The sequence below is a fragment of the Mugil cephalus genome, chromosome 21 (assembly GCF_022458985.1).
Source record: "Mugil cephalus isolate CIBA_MC_2020 chromosome 21, CIBA_Mcephalus_1.1, whole genome shotgun sequence".
NCBI lineage: Eukaryota > Metazoa > Chordata > Actinopteri > Mugiliformes > Mugilidae > Mugil > Mugil cephalus.
In genome coordinates, this window is record NC_061790.1 from 6,028,641 (window position 1) to 6,043,230 (window position 14,590).

The 14,590-nt window shown below is 43.5% G+C and overlaps 1 protein-coding gene across 2 annotated transcripts in view; it reads left to right on the forward strand.

Annotated features, from left to right (window-relative positions):
* Positions 1-14,590, forward strand: part of extl3 (exostosin-like glycosyltransferase 3) — a 29,995-nt gene that overhangs the window by 3,457 nt on the left and 11,948 nt on the right. The window contains exon 2 of one of the 2 annotated variants that reach the window (XM_047573325.1): positions 3,767-3,933. The exons of the other annotated variant lie outside the window; for it this stretch is intronic. The gene's annotated coding sequence lies outside the window, so the exon portion shown is untranslated. The remainder of the gene's footprint in view (positions 1-3,766; positions 3,934-14,590) is intronic. 2 annotated transcript variants of the gene reach the window in all.

Sequence of the window (14,590 nt, forward strand, 5' to 3'; positions counted from 1 at the left end):
CATTTAGTCTTTGTTTTTGTGGTTTTCTAATGCAAGAGCAAATTACAGACTCTTTTAATGCTATCAAGCAGTTTTAAATGTCTGAGTGGCTGATGGAAGACCACCATGTTGGGCCAAAATCATATAGCGCCAATTAGATTGACATTCGACGCGACTATCGGAGGAAATGTAGTGCTAATGTGCTCCAGATTGGGTCTATATCACAAAAGCTCTTTACATAATTACAACCATTGAGTGGTTGTAGCGATGGACAAACCCTCTGTGAGGACACCCATAACTTAGGAGTTTTGAGACTCAGCGTGGCGGCTCGGGCCGTCGCCATCTTGGCAGGACCGAACTCCAGTTAATTCTAAAATGGCACAAGAGGTGGAGCTGAGGCAGGCAGCTAGCAACCTGTGAAGGACCCACATGTCAGTAAAAGTGTCCACACCCATAATTGTGGGTATAAAAACGTAGATTATATAAAAACTGACCCCATACAGTCGCCACGAACAAGCTTAAGAGAATAAAACTGTTTTCACACTAGTCTGTGATCACGTTTCATGTAAATTCTGCTGTAAATTTGAATATTTTCACTCAGAAGTCTACGGGGATGCACTCACTTCTGGAGCCAGCCTCTAGTTGCTATTTTCAGAACCGCAGTTTCTGCATTAGGTCAATTTTTCAGCCCCAGACGTGGCCGTTCGATTAACTTGACACGAGGAGGAGGAGGAGGAGGAGGGGGTGCATCGGAGCACCCTTGACACAGTTGAGCTCGCCGGTCAGTTGCACATAGCTACAACTGGCACCGTCTAAAAATGAGGATTGATGGCGGCGTACGACCTCTATACCGTCAAGGGGCCGAGTGTCAGAGAGTTTTCATCTCTCTCTCATCTTCGATAAAGATTTCGCGGGCCAGAACGAGCGAGTTGGCCTGCGCTGTTCGAGTGTTGGCCAGGGATTGCCACATCTTTGCGAAGGTCTGGATGAATGCCTCTCGACAAAAGGAATAATAATAATCCTGATCTGGTAAAGTTCCGAGGTTTAAGTCTGTTTGAATAGTCAAATGTTCCCGCTATGGATGGTCAAGCTCGAGACAGAAGCGTGTTGCATGAATGAAAATTCTGACAAGAACAGATGCAACGCCTCGTAGCTACGTGAGAGGAGCAAAAATGCCGGGAGGACAAAGGGACTGCAGGACTGGTTTTACTTTTGGCGGAGTAAGCAAACAGCGGCTCCCCGTGCCATGCGTGCTGGTTGAGCTGTGGGATTTCTCGGCTAATTCGTTTCGAAGGAGGAGTAATTTCTCCTTAAATAGAAACATCATCTCGCCTACCTCCAGTGGACGTTTGTGAGTGTATGTCACTGCCAAGCGCGAGGTGAAAGCCATATGTTGCCAAATAATTTAGAAAATAGAACATGCTGTTCTGGTTGGTAATGAGGCAGCCTCTTTCTTTGACATTTGATTTTTTTTTTTTCCTGTGGACACTGTGGAGATGGATCAGCGTCCCTGTACATTCCTGCCACTTGTTGTCGCGGGCGCGCCGGGTTCAAACCCAACGCACGGACCGAACGGACACTAACAACGTGAAAATGCCCTCGGTTGACACTCGGGTGCTTTCTCTTTTGGGGTGGTGCGGCGCAATAATTCTCCCGTGTCGGGGGCTAATCACCCTGGCTCCCCTCCCACGATCCATCAGTGTCCGGAGGACGAGGCTTGCGGGGTTCTGGCAGCTGTTGTCAGGCTGAGTCAATCTGTTGTGGCCCAGGCCGGGCCCGCGCAGGAGGGGAAGGAAGAGCTCTCGGAGGACCCGGGCAAGCAGGGCTGCTTCCGCTGCTGTAGCGAGATAACAAGAGGATTTATTCGTTAGACGGGCAGGACTTCAGTGCCTGTGTGTTAATTTTGCTGCGTTACCCACTAACTGTTCTCTGTTGCAGTGGAGAGCGCGGTTGGGAGGGGGGAAGTTTATGAACACGAGTTAACGGTAGTGGACTGAAATCATGACAGGATGAGCTAAGTGATTGCTTTGCTTTTATGAACTAAAACATTTTTAAACTTATGTGTGTGAGACCTTTCCTAGATATAATGATTCAACCATAAATTAGGTCCAACCTAGGTCTAGGTCCAACCATATGATGGAAAATGGCAATTCTTAGTGCTAAGAGCTTGGCGACTACAGGTGCGCTCAGCTCATAACAATCAGGTTAGGCTATTCTGTTGAACTATACAGTGTCCAAGAAAGTGCAATGCATTGAAACTAAAGTAATTATAAGCAAATTAAGAGCTGAACCTGTCTGAGATACACTTGTTGCTCAAAGCTTCATGACTTTTAAATGTAAGTTCTTTTATTCCAATCCCATTGGTTGATTTCTTATAAGCCTGTAGCCTATTATTAGCTTCCCTGTTCAAATAAAACAGATGTAAATGATGTATTTCAACCCTTGACATCATCTTCTGGGCTTCCCCCGAAAACACTCCCATTGTTATTGTGTGCGTGTTTTTAAAGTTCCAGTGCGTTAAACTCTCCGCCGCCACAGACATGCGACCAACTGCGTTTCTATAAAGACGTTTACGGTAAACACCATCAAAGAGATGTACATTGAAGTGCAGCGAACGAGGACAGCACCCGGCGGATTTAAATGGCCTTTGAGTTTCAGCCAGACAGAGGCTATTTCGCTACGTGATTATCATCGCTTACAAACCGGACCTACTTATGGATTTAGCACAGTTGTTGATATTGCGGCGCTGGCACAGAGCGGCGTCGACGCCGGGAGAGGGGATTGGCAGAGACACACACACACAATTAGACCCAGTCGTCAAAGCAAATATTTGGAGACATAACTTCCATTTGCAGGCTACTCAGACCGGCTTTTCACAGCTTTCTGTGGGCAGATGGAAAGGAAAAGTGGCAGATTTTCTCCAGTCTCCACTTGGAGATGGTAATACTATGCGGAGGAAAGTCGAACACGGTCACAACTGGGTGATTTGTGCGCGCAAAAACCAGCAGACGCCCTTGAAGATTAAATTAGGGTTTGCAAAATATTTTTAAGGCAGGCATTTTGATTTATCGTGGGAGGGAAAGCGCAGGTGTAACTAGTAACATTAATAACGGCTCGGTTGTGTTTGTCTCTGCCACAACAACGGGGCCCCTGCACGTAAATGAAACTTTGTCGCTGTCTGACATGTCACAGCGCCCGCGTTGGGAAAAAGAGAAATGATAAACATTTATTCAGCGCGATCTCGAAGCTGATAACAAGTGATCGTAGCTGTTGTCATCAAAAGCTTCATAACGTTGTTCACATCGATCCGCGTTACTAATTATCACAGTTTACATTTAATAACAATTAATGAGGCGGGAAATTTGAAGTTCAACGTGTGTTTCCAGTTTAGTATCGAATAATTAAATCGAATAAAGGTTGTAATTCAGAACTAGCCCCGATCAATGTGTCTGTATTTTTTTTTTTAATGTTGTCATTACCAGAGCTGACCGATCGACAATCTAATCACCTCCTGGCAGACAAGCGTGGTTTAATGTATCTCTCATTTTAAATGTCATTTCATTTTTCATCTGAAATGATGAGAAAGAGCAGAAGGACAGACAGGGAACCGAACCGAGACCAGTGCCCTCCCTCGCTCCCTCCTTTTTAGGGTTTCTCTCTAATTACGCACAGAGAAAGAATTGTTCTGCTGTGTGTTTGTGTGTGTTTATCATTACAAATTAGGGACAAAAACATTAAGCCGACCGTTAACAATTACACATATTCACAAGTTTTTTTTTTTTGTCAGGCTTCAGAGATGCGGACACAGTCCAGGAAATATAGTGCGCATAGATTGTGGAGCGAGGTGAAGAGTCAAGGTCACATGTGCACAAAGAACCCAGAGGAAACGCACACTGGATGTAATGGAGCAGCGGCAACATTAAAAGCAGGACACGATCGCAGGCTTTTAACGGGGTAACGGACCTGGACATACGTGGTTTTGTTTGACTGTGTAGGCGATTTTCAGCGTTTGCAGATGGAAAAGGATTAAATAAGCACAGTGAAGTGATTTTAAACCTGATAATTAACCGATTTTTCTCAAAATCAGACAAAACTGCAGTAATGAACCTATTTCAGCTTTAGCTGCTCATTGTTTATTCCACAGACGTGCGAAGTGGCTCGATCTGAAGTCGGCAGGAAAATTTCCGAAGATGTAAAACATTAAAAAAGATGAATGTACTCCACATTCTTACAGAGAGTCTGGATTTAGTGGACACTGAGCCTTGTTGTTGTTGCTGCTGCTGCTGCTCTGAGAGCAAAAAGAAAGAACGAGGTTTAGTCTTTGACACGCGAGAGCCTCCACGGTGGTGAACTGGACATGTATTTAATCAGTTTCCACTCTGGAATACAAAAAGACATTTTTTTTTCCCTGCCCTCATCCTTCTTCCTGTCTCGGACGAGCCGCCGTTAACGCTGTGAGCTGCCGAAGTTCTTGTAGTTGTGACGGCCGGATTCACTTTGCTCCAGATAAAGCTTGAATATAGACCAGACGAGTAATTAAGGCGACTGCTCCTTTCAGAATATGTGACGTATCGGCTTGTGAGACGTCCCAAGCTTCTGATTAACGAGAGGGATTTATCTTGATTTAAAAATGAAGAACACCCTTTTTTTTTTTAATCTGTGATCAGAGTATAAATATGAGGCAGTAAAGGCTACGGATGGTGGAAAGAGAATGATGTCGCATTAAGGAAGTTAGGATGTCGTCACACATTATTACACACCTTGACACATATGTTTAGATCTGAAAAATGCATTATTGATGATATTAATTTATTTTATTATGTTGTACATATTACATGTAGCCACTGTACAATGTGTACACATGAGCATTGCAAAAGAAGACTTGACAACCTCAGAATAAGGCAGCAGCGTCAGTATTCGGACTATTAAAGAGAGCTCGTGGTCTGAGCCTGGGAGCTGCCATTTTGTACATGACCGACTGTATGTTGTGTTGTGTTTCAAACAAGAACGCAACAAAGAGCAGACAGATAATAGCAGACGATGTATAGAAACGTCTCATGTGTTTGCACGGGTTTCCTCCGAGCTCTCCGGTTTCCTCCCACCTAAAAACACGGTTGCTAAGCGCCAGGTCAGGTTGGCCCACAGCTCAGGACCATCTGACCGTGTAATTTCGTTGTACAGTAATGTATATCGACAAATAATGCACTTTACTTACTTTTTTTTACTTAAATAGACAGACACATGAGACTAAATCCATGTCGATCACCAATGCACCCAGAATTCCAGTTATAATCGTTGTTGTTGTTAGTCACAGAAGATTGTAAGGAACATATTTCCTTATTAGGCTTATACGGAAGTAAGTTTTGTTAAGATGGATAATTACGTAAAGTTTGAAATGGTTCCTTCATAAATGAGGCTGAAACATTAAAGATGAATTTATGGTAGGTTGGCGCTATGACCAAAAATGTATATAACGTTTTTATTTTTTCATGCATAATCACATGTTCACAACATTTTCCACTGGTTGAGAAAGAAGTTAATGCAGTCGATTTACTAAGGATGGTCTATTTGTAATGTCGATAGCAACGCGACCGGCTACCGTAATAACTGTAGTCTGTGCGCAACATTTTTTTTCTCATTCACAAAAAGCTAAAATTGGGGAAAGCTTTGAAAGCCAGGGGGAAAGCCAGGTGACAGGTCATCGAAAACAAGGATTGTCCCCAGAAATCAGGGACGTCAAGACTTTCATATATTAAAAATTCATATAACGGAATTTTTTTTTTAAAAAATACCAGTATTCGGTATAAACCGGTTATGCCACCCAGCCCTAATTTATGGCTATTATTTAGTGAGCTACTCAGTAAAATTACACAGACGTAGACAGGGACTCGCATCGCACTGTACGAGCCTCAGACAGTGATAATAGATGCCGTTGTGTTTAACCCAAAACTGGGTTTAGCTCCCATTTAAATGACACCCTACTTGATTCTGCCTGAGGGAGCCGTGCATGAGAGAGAGGCCTGTTTGTAGCCTCAGACTCTTCTGTCCCATTTCATCTCTGCCTAAAGTAATTATGCAGAAGCTAATGGTTAAATGAGTACCATGTGGCACCCTGTAATTAGATTTTTGGTAATGAATGGGTCAAACGCCAGTTGCAGGAATTCAAGCTCAGAAATTTCCCCTGAAGACGAGCCTTGACAATATAGTCGGTGCGTCACGAGGAACTGGGACGTGTGTCATTTAAAGCGGCTGTTACACGGTGGATGAAAAGCTCGTTTGAACTTTGGTTTCTCAGAAATCTTTTCTTAGCGCCGTTAAAGCCAACGCGACTCACGCACAATGTCAATGATGTTGTAGATGTGACAATCGGCTTTCTCCACATGTGCAAATGAGCAGCGCGGACCTTTCACCTGAAGTCCATAAATAGACCTTTTTAATAAAGATGTTATTTTTCCACTCCTCTGCAAGTATAAACAACCACGATATCTGCGGATCTGGCACCTCCAACAGTCGCTGATTACTCCAGGAAGTTTATCAGACCAGCTAATCAAGAAAGCTGAGGCACACAGTTTATTTCTGGGTCTGGAAATCAAACTGCGGCGCGTGAAAACACAAGGAGAAGCTTAATGTTTGAAAACACCGGATTACTGAAAGTTATTCTAATTAATCATACATCTGTGCAGTTGTTGTTGTGTTTTTCACATTCTCTTTGATGAAGTGAAACCAAATCTTTTGCGTTTGCGTCACGTCGGCGTCAGGCTTTTTGGAAGTAGAGCAGAGCGTACTATTATTTAAACGTAAACGGGAGTTAGTCTGGAGTAAGTGTTGTTGGGTCGACAATATTGTGGCTCCGCTCTCGGGCCGCACTGGCTCCAAACTTGTGGCGACACATTAAGAAGCCTCTAGATAACCTCGCTCATGAGTCAGTACGGTTTGAAATGCACGACCAGGCGGCGCTGGCCGAGGAAATGCCAAGGAAAATTGTCAAGCGCTCCTTTTCATAGCACATCAAGGCGGATTAGCTGCGCATCTCGCCCGGAGTCCTCTCACGAGACGCCTCATCTCATGCATCTGCTTTCAGCGGCGCAGGTCCAGAGTTCAACTCGGAATACGTCTCTTTCCAGCCTTTGATGGGTTCGCAAAACCGTAATTGTGATTTTTACTTTGTAATAGACTTAATTTGACTTCGTTTTCGTACAAAGAGATTCTGTCCTACGTTATGAACGCTGTTTTCCCTTAAATACCAGAAGAACCATAATTAAACGGAAAGTGGTGAAACCGCCTGCGTGTTTTCAGCCAACTCTGTCCTTTTGTTTTCGGGGAGGAGGAGAAAGCTATGCTAACTAACTGTTTGTGGTCGGTGAAGCTGAGGGATGCAGGATTACATTTTTTTTTTGTTTTTCTTCTTTTGCCTTTTACTCTGTGAGTTTCTGGCAAAGAAAAGACCAACAAAAAAAATTAAAAATATCAGAACCTCCTCTGAGGTTTTTGGAAGCTGAAGCTCATTAAGAAAATGTGCGAGCGCTTGTGTGCTGAGGACCGGGGGATCGTACGCGTATGTGTACGTCCGCTCCGACTCTTAATTGGCTGTCACACTCTCAGTTCGCACCAACGCGGTGAGAGACTCTCCCCCCGGCTCACCCCTGCGGGGCGGCTCGTGCCTCCGCAGTTTAACAGCGGAGGCTTCACCGACAGATTAGCACTCGCTGCAACGACAGTGTGATCCATTTTGTTTATCGCGGCTCCTGTAAACACCAAGCAGCATCATCAGAGGAGACGTTCACAGCTTGGTTGACATTAGCGGTTCGGCGTCTTCGGACCCCGTGGGAAACCTCTGCGTATATTTAAGATTTGATTCTCAAAAGAGGAGCCCGTGTGATCTCCGCACGGACGCGTTCGCCTCTTTGTGAATTCTCTCCCGCGTAATCTTTGTTACGGAGCCGCGGAGGTTGGACGGCTCCCAGACCCATCTGTCATCATGAACTCAGTCCTCCTCTCTCGCCGTCTCCGTCTCTCTTGTGATTTCCATGTATGTGTTTGCCAACATGAGGACAGCTGAGGGTGGACTTTGTGTCTGCCTCCGTTTTGTCTCTGTGGCTTTAACGCTCACGCTGATACATAAAGGTCATCGCAGCCATTTATTTCAGGAGTAGGAGGGAGATGTTAATTGCTCCTGCTCTGGGTCGTCGTCATCGCACCTCGATGGTCATAACATGCCCGTTGTTATTGGGTGATAAAAGGAAAGAGCGCAAAGCTCCACCACTGAGCAGTTTCCAGACTGTGTTTGATACCGTTATTAAGAAGAGCTTTAGTTAGATCATGTGGTAGAGGATGCAAGTTATTATTATGTTGCTCTTAGTGTGCTAATATACTGATTAGCACATCCGGTTGCCAGTTTATTAGGTACGCCTGGCCATGAAGCCTGCGGTAAATCCTACCTGACTTGATGACCAGGATGGAGGGTGTGGTTTGTGGCGTTGTTGGATTATACTGTGTCAAGATGTGCTCCTGTAGATCATCCAGCTCACAGTTTATTCTAAAACAAAGGCAACTGGACGTGTCACCATCCTCCAAGTCACTTCTTGGGTTAAAACAACTAGTGAGGAGTTAAAACTTAAATGATCCGCGAGGGAAATTACTTGGTCGCTTCCACATAAAAGTAACCACAAGAAAAGAGAAAGATGCGATTAGATTAAAATGAAGTTAAAAAAATAAGTGTTATCTAATAAAATAAAATAGAAAATAGTGTGATCAATATGTGCAGAATTATGAACAGATTTACAAAAGTCTTTGGCAAACTAGTTTCCAAGATTATGATGGTGAAACGTCTTCTTTTTTTCTTTTTTTTTTAGCTTCATTTTGTTTTTTGTCTCCGTCTCTGAAGCCAAATATTTATTTTTGTAACGTGGCACATTTAAATGCATGCCAGTTCTTAATATCAAACTGTTATTGTGTAATTCTTCTTTCTTAACTTATTTTTAAAGTAAAAAAAAAAAATCTTGTAAAAGTCTTTCTGTGGCTTGATGTTACACACGCTGCATATTCACTGCTTCTCCTCCTAAGTCCCTCTGTAAATAATTAACCTGTGAGGTGCGGTTCGAAGCATGTGCTAATAGGAGCTGGCAGGTGGAGTGGGGCCGTAGGATGCCCGCTGTTGTTCCACCAATCTTTCACTAAACGACTGTCGCGCCGTCGTTGGCGGTTTCTGTCTAATCGATTGGTGCTGAAAAGCAGCGGGGAGACGTAGATCACGTTTGAGAACCATACTAAGGAAGCCCTAAGCATTCAAATATTATTTTTTCCCCGTGATAACGAGTTAATTTCCTCTGTTTTCTTGGGTTATTTATCTCATCATCTCGGGAAAACAAGCTCCATTTCAAGATCTCAGTAGAATGACTGATGGATGCCCTTAATACTGTAATGTAGTAAAATTGTAGCTTAATGCAATAGGTCGACTGTAACATGAGCTGTTTGTTTTGTGCTTTAATGTCTCCTAGGTAACGACATATATAACAACAGAGGACATGAAGGCATGGCCGCTTAGGGCTTCCGTACTGTACAGAACATGTATGTGCTGTTTTATTGGAACGTACATGATGTGTTTGTGATTTACGCTGGTACGTTCACTGGCCTTATTGTTTCAGCAAAATTAGATTTCCATTTTAATTAATACAGTAATCACAAGGCTATGTTTAAAATATGAGGTTAAGATTGGTTGTTTATTTTATGAAATAAATTTACTCCAAAAAAAAACTCATAATAATGAATAAAACAAAAAAAAAAACTGGGATTTGATCAGGGCTGCAATAACATTAAAAATGATGCTTTGACGCTTTTTCTAAAGCGACCAGACAGCAGCGTCAGTATTTAGACTGTTACAATGAGTTTTGTCTGGTTGTTGTTTGGTGTTTAGTGCCTGCGAGTGTTATTACTCAACAAGAAGAACTCAGCAAAAGCCTTTCTAAACCAGATGTGAATTGCTGGGTTGCCAGCACAGCTTCCCAGTGCATTTTCATTTCAGTTTTGCGCACATAGATCGATCAAAAAATCGGTACCATTAAAGCCATTAAAGTGAAAAAATCTTTGCCAATTACAATTCCTAATTAGAGCTAAACTGAATGCTTTTTATTGAACGGCAAGTATCGTTAACGCTCGTAGTGGTTTAATCTGGACTCTAAATAAGACTGAATCTCAATCCTCGTACCTAAAGCCTTTTCTGTAACTTTTATAATTACCTGTCTGGGTGCCACTCCACAGCTCCGCAGTCACCCCCTGTAACTTGACAGTGAAAAAAGTCCTTGAGAAGGCTCAGTCGGCCGTCTGCCGATGAGCTGTGATCCATGGCTACAACAGCTGCTCCCCGCACACGGCCCTCTGACTGCGCCTTCCCCTGCAGCTGCCTCCATCTTTTTTTTTTTCTTTTTTTTCTCCCCCTCCACCTCCGCAGGGAATGCCATACCTCCATCTCCTCCATGAAATCACAATTAATTATGGGTAAGGGTAGTGTGCTGGAAACAATGAGCCGAAGCCCTTTAAGGAGGAATAAAGCATCGGGGGTAACCGGGGAATCCCCGCAGGCGCGATGATTTTCCTCAAGTGCTGCGGCGTCTTCTTCCGGAGGCCCGCGCTCGCTGCTGCAGTGTGGCAGAGTCGAGCATGTTTAGATTGTTCTAGTGTTTAAGAACATCATCCTCGTGTTGGTGACATGGTGATTATACAGACGGTTTATGACCCTGTAAAAAAATACTGGGTTTTATCCAACCATGAAGAAGATGTAAAAGCATTAAAAATGATAAATGCTCCGCTTCCCCTCGGTCCCCGGGGTAGAGCGTATGTACGCTGTGCGTTTATTCATCGGGAGAAGTTATTCTTATTGATTTCACAGTTTTTTTACGATAAGTGGTCCCAGTCTTCCAGTATAAAGCCCTCCTCCCGCTGCAGCGAGCGCTAAGTGGCCGAAACCAGAGAAGCGAATGTGTGAAACATGGTAAAGAAGTCCTTCCTTCGTCCTTGCGCTGTGTATACCGTTAAGTTGTGGCGGAGACGGATTCTGCTGCTTGGCGGATGAAATATAGAGCCGCGGCAGCAGCACAGCTCCTGGAATAGCGCTGTCAGTCTCCCATTCAGCTGCTTGCTCATTAGGGTCCTCTGCTTTTGTCCAGGCGTGGATTTCTCAGCAACTATTTGATGAATAGCCAAGAAAGATGACAAGTCCCCCAGCCTGCAGACTTTTTCCTGTCCCCTGTCATGTTTTGTCATGAGGTTAATAAAAATCTGGAACAGATATTTAAGTTTTATTGGAATAAGTTTGGCGAGCCCCCTAACTTTTTTTTTTTTAGCACAGCACCTGTATCATCCCATTATATGCTCTTGCAAACACAAGACCAGAGAACCAGCCACTGTTATTGAGATACATAAATACATGTGTATACTATATATCTCCTAGTGGCTGACATTTTGACAATTAACAGCAGAGAAATGGAATGTATGCTGGACTAAGACTAGATGTCATGGGCTGATTTTACTTTCTCCTCTATTAAATTAATCTGTACTGCTAGTTTATGTTACGTTTTAAGATCCTGAAAAAAATCATGTGGTGATTTGTACTTTGTTTTGAAAGAATTAACATTAATCACTTAATAAAAATATATTTTGTCCAGCATTTACATTTATAATCAGCAAAAGTAATGACAGTCCCATCACCCTTACTTGTCAGAGTTGAGTGACAACAGATGATAGTTTTTATACGTTTTATAGGTCATAGATGGAACATTTCAAATGGTGTGGATAACCACTCTCATTTTTATTTTAGGAAGTCGTCTCACCACTCCATCCTTTCAATATATCAGTTTCGCCACCTCATGGTGCCGCGCTACTCAGGCCTTGTAAAAAACCACAAGCTGCTTGATCTTTCCATCTGTCCTCAAATCTGTCTGGAGCTCAGTCTGACGGCTTGGAGACGGGCCGGAAAAAGCCAAACCCGTCCCATCGCGACACAAGCTGCCTTTTTCATTACAGATTTTCGCAAAATAAAGGGACATTTCGACTCCGTTGAAAGGTGTTTTGCGAATGAGCTGCAGCTCTCGCCTCATCTTAAATTCTCGTCGTTAACGGGCCACATCTCCGGTGTCGAGGAATTGCGAATTTGCGATCAACTTTTCGTGTTTTAGCGATATTTGATAGGTTTCTTGAAATGTAGGCGCTTCGATTACCAGTATTTATTGCTATTATTTATTTAGGTTTCGTGCATTTCTAGAGCTAATGGAAACGCAGCAATCGTTACAATGTGCGCTTCTCCTCATGAACTTGACTCATTCACTTGCTGCAGCAGCTGCCTTCTCCCATCTACCCCACACATGATGTGGCCCTTGAGTGGAATTGACTGTAACATGTTATTGCTGGATGTCAGATCCGTGTGTGTGTGTGTGTGTGTGTGTGTGTGTGTGTGTGTGTGTGTGTGCGCGCCTCACGTTTCTTCTCGCAGGAATTTCAGAAAGCGCTGCCAGTGTGCAGAGACTGTTCAAACATTTATACAAGCTCATGCCCTCCAGTGTTTGGGATCCTACACGCAGTTCTTCATTTAGGCTCTGAGCTCAGCACCTGCTGCTGTCCCTCTTTTCACTTCAGATGATTTTTTTTTTTCTTTTTCCGAGATCTGTATTAATCACGCCACCATGCATCTCCGTGTGCCTTGCGAAGATCGGCGTACATTCCTCCACGAGAATCTGAATTTGACCTGAACCTGGCGTGAGCTGTGAATTTGATCTTGATGGATAGCGATACCGGTGTTTACTGCATCAACTCATCCTTCTGTATTCCTTTCAATCAAATTAGGACTCTAGACTAATGCTGTCTGCGTTATTCATAGGCCTCGCCAACAATTTGCTGACTAAGTCGGTGCTTGCTCAGTGCTCGGCGTGCGGAGCGAAAGGTTTTTTTTTTTTTTTCTTATCTGGGTCATCAGCTAGACAACTGTGCTTCATCTTCTTCTTTCCCCTGAGCAGACTACAGAGCTCCTGGTTGTGGGATTCTGCTTTCTAAAAAGGGGAAAAGAATTGCACATTGATTTTTTTTATTTCCCCCCACACGAGCAATATTTATACACACACAGATTAGTCATGATCAGTAAGGAAATATTTCAACATCTGTGAGGATAATTACGTAGCGCTCGCATTTCTTCAGTTGCCGCTGCCAAGCGTCTATACGTCGTGTCGTAACGCCACGCCGTGTTGTTTAAGGTGAAGGCAAGGACGGGCATGTCGTTATCTCTGAGCACTTCACACAGCTCACTCCTACACCTGTGCTGCATAAAACCTACAAAATGGCTACGGCAGCAGCAGCCCTGAACACCAAACCACCTTTTCAGCTCAGAGGCGGGTAATGATGGCATTATCATTGATCCCGCACAAAGTAAGCCTGGAGCGATCGATGCTTTTCTGCGTGGCCCCTCCGTGCAGACGGCGGCCGGATTAAGCCGAGCGCGGCGGAGAGGAGACGCTCAGCAGATTAGAAAGCCACGACTGGAGAGATTGCGATTTAGTTTTTATCCGCGTGGTCGCAGGCAAAAGTTTTAAGCCAGCATGTTTATTTATTTATTTATCTATTTTTTTGGCTCCAGATTAGGCCTAACAGCAGCATTTGCCAACATCTGTCTGCCATTACCCTTGTGACACTGGTAGTCATGCGGCAATTAATCAGCCTGTTGTGATAGTTGCCGCTCGGTCACTCTGGACATCGCTGAGCTGCAGGGTGTGAGCTCAGCGTTCAGAGGGGCACATGTGATTGGAGCTTTTAGTGTAGGTGCATCTGCAACTGAAAGCTGCTCCGTAGCACCAGACAGTCTAATATTAACCCTCATTTGACTACCCTCACTGTACGCTGTATCTAATGCATAGAGAGGCTCTGTAACTGGCACGAAAGCTGGTCGAGAAAAAAATTCAAACAAGCTGCTGATCGGTTGCTTGATAGTGATATTGTAGAATTGCAGAAGTTTAATACAGTTGCTGAATAATGCAGCTTTGTTTATGTAAATGTACTTTATCTATACAGCCCTTTACATCAGTCCTTTCGGTGTACTAAAGTCCTTTACTGCAGGTTATAAATAAAGAGAAGAATAAGTTAAAACAATTAAAAACAATAAAAGAACAGTGAAAAGCAATAAAATACAACAAAATCGAAAAGATAAAATGAGATAAAAGTGTTATCATACTACTGGGTATTAAAAGCCATCCTAAATAAATGAAGTCCACAAACCTCCAATCAAAGATCAAAGAAATCATTCTCTAAAATATCACATGAATTTTATCCAGATGCAGAGTTGCTATCTTAATACCTGTGGTTGAATACTTGGAACTTCTCAGTCATTTTATTGGCAAAAAAGTCAATAATTTTCCAAGGATTTGATGCTGATGTTCAGTTACTTTTCGTTGTGGAGCGACAGACGGCAAAGATGCACGATGACGTAACACCAAGCTATTCAAAAAAAAAATATATTTTCAGCACATTTAATGTTTAAGATGCGTTCGAACATGCCACTCCAAGGAGACAAGTAGCAGCAGGATGCTGGCCGGTTTAGACGGGACGGGATCACGTGCCCGTCGCGTGATTGGCC